Raw genomic sequence first — 8,241 nt, 5'->3', positions numbered from 1 at the left:
TAGATGGAAACATCGAAAGAGTCTATTCATAAAAGCACAGAGCTCAGGTGTTAGAAATAACATGATAGTTGCACCATATCTCGTTGAGTCCTTTTCATTTCTTTTTTTTTATTTTATTTTTTCATTTTAAACTATGTTTCTCTAAGTGATTAAGTGGGGCACTCGATTCAAGTTGTTACCACTGCTAGGATGAATTAGAGTGACTGAGTTACTAAAAAAAAAAAAAAAAAAAAGAGAGACATGACCAGTTAGACCAATCGGAATAAGTATTAACACTTGGATAGCAATATGCGTGTGTTCTCCTTGTTTCCGTCGCCTAAGCAAGCGTGGAATGCAGGACCCGTGGGAACTATCATGTAATCTGCTGACAAGAAGCATGCGCTTGGATCAAAAAGATCTATTCATGCCGTTAAGTTAAAAAAAATAAAAAAATTGTTATTGTTCTGTGTAGTCAACTGCTGGTTCCCTTGTATTTGCCAGTTTGTTGATCCAGATTTAAATTATTGACCACTGGTTCCCTTGTATATGCCAGTTGTGTTGATATTAGTCAGACCGGTATCTCAGTCCATTAGGATAGGTTCATTCTGGCAGTGGCCTTCAGACAGATATGTGAAACATCGATCATTTGGTTAACATCAAAACCATCTACATTTTTCTATTTCCATCTCCTTTTTCTATCCATATGATTAGTTTGACTCCGAATATGATGTCCATAGTGCAACTATCTGAGTAGAGCTCTGTCACTTTATATGAATTTTAGTATGCTTGAGTGCAAACTCGTGTACATCAATTGGAATTTCGCATCAGGGTACTTCCTCCTATAGTCAATAAGTATGCCAACCAAGGAGATTCTTTAGTTCCTTCCAAGGTTCTGCATAGATAAGCTAGGGTCTGGAGTAATGGTTTTGTGGGCACACCTCTGATAAACCCTCCCGAGATTAACTCTGTTTTATTTATTTTTTATTAGTTTTGCTCGAGGACTAGCAAATAATAAGTTTGGGGGTATTTGATAGACACATTTTTGTGTCTAATTTGTCCTCAATGTCCGTATTGTTGGAACTCTATTTTTGTACTAATATTGTGTTTTTATGTATTTTAGGAAATAAACATTTTTGGAAAATTCGGCTCGAAAAGTTGATTTTGGCACCCGGAGGACAAGTGTTATTCGGACTCTCGCTTTTGGATAAGGGGTAACCTAATTACTAAGGGGCACCCCAAGGTCACCCCCAAGGCAGCTGCTATTCACACCCCTACTCTGGATAGGGGACTACCAGTTTCTTCCCCATTTGAAACGATTTTGGCGGGAAATTTCTAAACAGTTCTGGCAGAATTTCAATCGTTAAAATGAAGGGGTTATGGGTGACTGGGTCGATTCAATGGCTGAAATTTGGTATAGAGATGTGATATAGGTTAAGGAACATAGTATGGGTGACATGATCGATCAAATTTGGTTGGAATTTTCGGTATGATTCACACACCCAAAACAGAGCACGTGTACTGTAACACGAGCAAAATTGAAGTTCTTGTGTGCATCGGGGAGTTCTGCTGGCGTTGGAAGAGTGTTGAGGCATGAATAAGTCGAATGGGATCGTGCAGGATCAAATTTAACGCGTGCATGGGATAAAAAATGGAAATTTTATTTGGATTAAATGGAGAATATATGCAATCAATGGTCGGATTTTTGGCTCCAATTCACTATAAATACAAGGCAAAACAGTTTGGGAAAGGTGTCGAGAGTTTGGGGGGCTGAGGAGAGCCAGAGAAGAAGAAATTCGAGTTTTCCCAAACTCGGTTTCTGCTGCTGCTGCTGCTGATGAACATGAAGAACACGAAGAACGGACCTGCACCAGCAGTCGTTTTTCTACAGTAATAATGACTCACAACTGTGGGTCGTACATCAGGCAGACTTATTTTCTACAGAGTTTGCGACACAGCTGCGACAGTCTTATTTTGTCACTGAGGGTCGTAGTTCTCTGGTTTGTAACAAATATAATTGTTACAAACCCGGTTTTATTGTATTTCTCATATTCTCATCATTTGTAAACCATTTTTGAGCATCAATGATATATTTTGAGAGGTTTTCCAACATGATGAGCGGCTAATTCCCTCGTAACCAAGGAAATGGAGGAAGCTATTCACGCAACATAAATGGGTAACTATTTCATTTAATTCACCTAATCGCTGCTTTTGCAGAGTTTTAAATTATTCGAATGATTGTCTTAATTATTTGTTATTCAGTTTGATAGGTTATGCTTGGTTTAATCTCTTGATAATCTATGCTTAAGGTTTACAAATAATGTTTTGAGAATCTGTATGATTGATAGTGAATTAAAGATAAAAGAGGACTTAAGAATTGAATAGAGTTTTGAAATATTTATCATTCAATTTTGCATAATAGTGGAATCTAGTGTCTTGGTTACCTCTCGCACCCATTGTTAATATTTTTGTATATATAATTTTTTTTTCTAAAAATTCCATTTCCTTCACAAGTCTGAAACAAATCCTATTTACTACAACAACAATCAAAAATCTTAATCAACCATCCAGAAGAGGAGAAACTTCATTTTAAAGGAATGAAGATGAAGAATTTCCAAAAAAGACCTTTTACCAAACCCTAACAGAATTCGGTTATCTCCACAAAAAGTCTTTTAAAGAGTCAGAAACCATACAAAAACGGTACAAGAAAACAAAAACCGAACACTCCTAGAGATTTAACAGACACATTCCAACACAACCCTCTCGAAAATCATGATTCTTGCCTAAGAGGGATAGACGTAAGAATCATGAACAACAAGATTACAAATCATAATAATTCCAATTCAATATAGGACTGGGATATATCTCGTGAGGGGGGGAATTATTTGTTAATCCAAGTTTTTACTTATTCTTTAGGAAAGAAAAGTTATGCACATCATTCTTTTCCCTTTTAATCACAGTTTTGAAGAACTTGATTGTTGATTTGTGCAAATCCTGCACCGTTCTAGAAATCATTTTTTGAGGAAAAAAAGATTTCACAAGAGATTTCTTCTTCTTCTTCTGCACATAGTGTTTAGCAGTGCAGGACTGCTTTTGATCGTTCATGCTAAGATGATCTTGATTTTTACACAAGGAAATCGAGAGTTTTGGTAGCATCTTGTGTTTTTCTGTATCACCCTTGGTGTCAAGATGACTGGAGAGTTATACATAATCGGGTGACATTTGCTGACACGGCTTATGAGACACAGTCGGAGTTATTCGACATGTCGTATAAGAATCACGATTGTGATTTCATCAAAGAGATTAAGAGAACAATCACAAATTTCATCCTCAGGACAATAATCAAGAGTATTCATCCATGCTTTAGTTATCTTATTCACCTCAGTATCTGGACCTTTGGAAGTATGAACACTTTTACAACACACAAGACCAGTTTCGCTAGTACAATTTTTCTGAACTCTCTTATCCTCCTTTTTGGTTGATCAAACTTCTTTTTGAGACTTTTTTTTACTTTGTCTAAGAATTTTCTTAAGCTGTTGTATAAACCGAGACAGCGTAGAAACAAAGCAATTATCATTTTTATTATCAATCACTTTAGGAAAATGATATTTTCCATCAGGAGTAGTAACATGACTACTAGACGAGTGATGTTTATCTCTTGATTTTAGTTCGCGATCAAAAAATTTGAGCTTTCCGACAAGCGTATTTCGCAAAAGAGTATCAAGGTTATTTCCCTCAACGATGACATGTTTTTTAGATTCGTATTCAGATGGCAGTGATCTGAGAATATTTATCACAATTTCCCTTTCAAGAATTGTCCTACCCAATGCACGTGATGCATTAACAATTTCAGACATTTTGTGATAAAATTCATCAAATGACTCTTCTTCTGCCATATGAAGGCTTTCCTATTCGGAGTTAAGGTTTTGAAGCCTAGCTTCCTTTACGCTGGGGTTACCTTAAAATACAGTTTCTAAAGTATCCCAAGCATCTTTAGACGTGAAGCATGAAGCCACATGGTGTAGAAGATCTGGGGTGATGGCATGCATGATGGCATTCAAACCGTCGGAGTTTTGCTTTGCAGCAAGTGACTCAATAACAATATATGTAGGGCTGAACATGGTTTCGGTTTTCCACTGGAACCAGACCGAACCAGACCAATTATGAAGAAACCAAACTGAACCATTTACTAATGGATTGGTTATGGTGTAGAAAGTGGAAAACCGATAGTGTTGGTTTTGGTTTGATTTGACCTCTAAAACCGAACCAAAAACCATTGGAAAATCGATTAATTTTTAAACTTAGTTTCTACCGTTGATTTACAAGTATAATATTCTACCCATTGATTTAGAAGATAAATGGGAACCCTAAATCTAATATTTTATTATGATACTCTTCCTCTTTCTCTTTTTCCTTCTCTCAGTCGCCTCCCTTCTCCACCCCAACTACAACAGCCACTGCTGCTACTCGACTTTCTTCTTCCCGTTTTCCTTCTTTTTTGTTTGTTAATAACTAAATTAAGATATATTATATATCTTCTTTTGATCTCTAGATTTAGAGTAAGATTTAACTAGTCTTGATTTTTTTTTTTTTGTAAATTTGTGTAAACCAATACTATCGGCAGCTACGATTTTTTTGTCTGTAAATTTGTGTAATATTTTTGGTTTGAGATAATTATTGGTTAACCAAAAACCATTGGGGAAAATCGAAACCGGCTGGAACCATTTGAAAACCGAACCAATGGTTAATGGATTGGTTTGGTTTAGATTTTTAGAAACCGATAGTATTGATCTCGGTTTTGGTTTAGCTAGAAACCGAACCAAAACCGACCATGAACAACATAAACCAATGATTGGAAATCACGTGATTGAAGAAAAGTACGCATAACAATTTTCCACCATAGGTAGTTTGAGCCATCGAAGACTGGTGGTACGTTTACTGAGATATCACAACTGTCCATAGAGTCAGATCGATACAAACACAGACTTGTAAGGTCTTAAACGTGTTTGCCTGCTCTGATACCAATTGAAAAAGTGGGGGTCTAACAACACCACCCAATATTTTGCTTAGCAATATGTATGGACTAACTCCGAAATACTTTTTAGAGAATCAACTAGACAGCCAGACTTAATCTAGGTAAAAGTATCTCAAGGAGTTAATATCTCTCTCTTGTTTTGATTTACTCGAGATAATAGAAATCAACGAATCTTTAATCAAACACAAGGAATACCAAGGATGGTACCAAAGACGAATATCCAAGGATCAATCAATGACAATCAACAAACAAAGGTTGGATTACTCTAATTGATGATCTAACACACAACCTGTATTATTTCAATTATAAAGATAAAACAATATAATGCGGAAATTGAAATAACACAGACACCAGAAATTTTATTAACGAAGAGACCGCAAATGCAGAAAAATCCCGGGACCTAGTCCAAATTGAACACACACTGTATTAAGCCACTACAGACACTAGCCTACTCCAAGCTAACTTCGGACTGGACTGTAGTTGAACCCCAACCAGTCTCCCACTGATCCAAGGTACAGTTCTACTCCCTACACCTCTGATCCCAGCAGGAAACTGCGCACTTGATTCCCTTAGCTGATCTCACCCACAAATAAGAGTTGCTACGACCCAAAATCGCAAGCTTTGACAATAAACAAATATGTCTCCCAAAGACAAGTCTATCAAAGAATCAATCTCTCTCCCGCAGATAAACCCTAAAGGTTTTGTTCCGTCTTTTGATAATAATCAAGGTGAACAGGAACCAATTGATAATCCGGTCTTATATTCCCAAAGAACAACCTAGAGTTATCAATCACCTCACAACAATCTTAATTGTATGGTAGCGAAACAAGATGTTGTGGAATCACAAACAATTAGACAAAGATGTTTGTGATTACTTTTTATATCTTGCCTATCGGAGATATCAATCTCAAGCCAATCAATCTGATTGTACTCGTACGATAGAAGATGCAAGATCAGATCACACAACTACGATAAAAGTAGTATCGGCCTGGCTTCACAATCCCAATGAAGTCTTTAAGTCGTTAACCTGGTTTTAGAAGAAGAAAACCAAAGGTTAAAGGAGAATCGACTCTAGCACGCAAACTAGTATCACACGTAAGGTATTGGGATTAGTTTTGCACAATACTAGATGTCTCATTTACATAGTCTTTCAAATCAGGGTTTACAATTAGGTTACCTTGGTACCGAAGCAATCAATATTCACCGTTAGATGAAAACCTGATTTAGATTCAAGCTAATATTTCTCAACCGTTAGATCAAAAACTTAGCTTGTTATACATACTTGACAATGCATGCTTTTAGGTTTGTTAACCATACCCAAACGTATGCACTTGTTGGTTCAACAATAGTTAACCAAAAGGTTAGCCATATGAGCATTTCATATCAACCATGTTCTTCTTCACCATAACTAGTTAAAATGACTTCAAAATTAACTAGTTAAGAGTTGTTCAATTGCAAGGAAATCTCATGTACTACATGATAGACACATTTTTGTGTCTTAATTGTCCTCAGTGTCTCTATTGCTAGCGCTTGATTTTTTACTTATTATGGTGTTTTTATGTTTGTGTAGGTGTTTTTGGAGAAATACACTTGTGTGGAAAAAGTTGCTCAATAAATGCTATTTGGACCTCTGGAGGACATTTGCTATACGGACCCCAAATTTGGCTAAGGGACACCCAAGGTTATGCGTAGCACATTTTTGTCCACATCACCCATCTTCTTCAAATTCAAATTTCGAAATTTGGCGGAAAATGGAGCAGTAAACTGCAGAATTTTCGATCGGATTTTGGACATGTTACACAGAGAGTCGATGGCTGGGATTTGCTGGGATGACGCGACTAGCATTAACAGGCTGGATATGGGTGATTTCGTCAAACGAAATTGGATGGATTCTCGGTGAGAAGGAACAGGGCATATGCACGTACATGAGTTATTCTCGAGATTTTTAGAGTTATCTTTGGGAATTCTGCGTGTGGCTGGAGGGACTTGAAGTTGTTTTGATTGTTTACTGAGTGTGTTGGAGTATTTCAAAACCATGCAGACGCGTGATGGAGCTAAAAAAAGGAAGATTATTCTCATAACAGACCGTGGAAGATAAACATAATTATTACGGGATTATTCGCATTCACTCAGGAATATCTCGGTGCTGTTGGGTATAAATAAGTGAATGGAGTTGAGGCGAGGAGGGCTAGAGAGTTTGGGAGAGTTAGAGAGCATCACAGAGCCGAAAAATCGAGTTGCAGAGAACATCATTTCTGCTGCTGCAGAACTGAAGAACACGAAGACATTCGTTTATCAACAGTGACAACGACAGACACGTGAGGGTCGCAGAGAGACAACAACAACAGTTCTCTTTTATCGTTCTTTGTAACAGTGTTTTGCAACAATTATAAACGTTGCAAATACCCGATTTTTCATTATTTTCTCTCCATTTCATCTTTGTAGACAAATTTTGAGCATGAATAAATACTTTGAGCAAGTTTATACAATGATGAGTTAAACCCATCCTCTGGGGCGACGGAGGAAGCTATTTCGCCAATAAAATGTGGTAATCTCTATTTTATTTAATTTATGCAATTATTATATGATTATTTTCCTTGATAAATAAATAGAAAAAAATGGTTTTTGTTAAACAATTGTTATTTCAATTGATGGAGCATGCTAGCCTAGGGTTTTGATGTCCCATACTTTCGATTTACAATTGTTATTTCTAAAACAAATCAGCTTTTGCAATATTTAGAATCAATTTGAATGAAGGATTTGCATAATTATAATTAGAGAATATAAAATCACTTTGATATTGGTAATTAGTGGAATCCATAGCCCCAGTCTTCTCCATATTTTTCATATCACTTTTATTTAAGTTTTCTATATTTTTATTTAAAATTAAGTCTAAAATAATCTTCCTTCACAAGTCTCAACGAACCTTTTTACTACAACAACTTTGAAAATACATCAAATTTTTGGCGCCGCCGACGCGAACTTGTCTTTAGGCTAGAGTTTTTAGATTTTTTTTTTAGGTTTTTATTTTTATTTGTTCTTCTTTACATTTTTGGGTTTTTGTCTTTTTCTTTCAGATTTTGGAATTTGGAGCGAAAGAAAATTTTTCCAAAGCTTTTGGTGAATACTTAAAGACTGGAGTAAAAGGCAAAGCGAAAGGAGCGAAAGAAGAAATTTTTTTTTTAAAAAAAAAGAGAGACATTTTTATTTTTGTAGATTTTTATTTTTTT

Source organism: Papaver somniferum, chromosome 11 (genome assembly GCF_003573695.1).
Source record: "Papaver somniferum cultivar HN1 chromosome 11, ASM357369v1, whole genome shotgun sequence".
Lineage (NCBI taxonomy): Eukaryota > Viridiplantae > Streptophyta > Magnoliopsida > Ranunculales > Papaveraceae > Papaver > Papaver somniferum.
Note: the sequence above shows the minus strand (reverse complement) of the source record.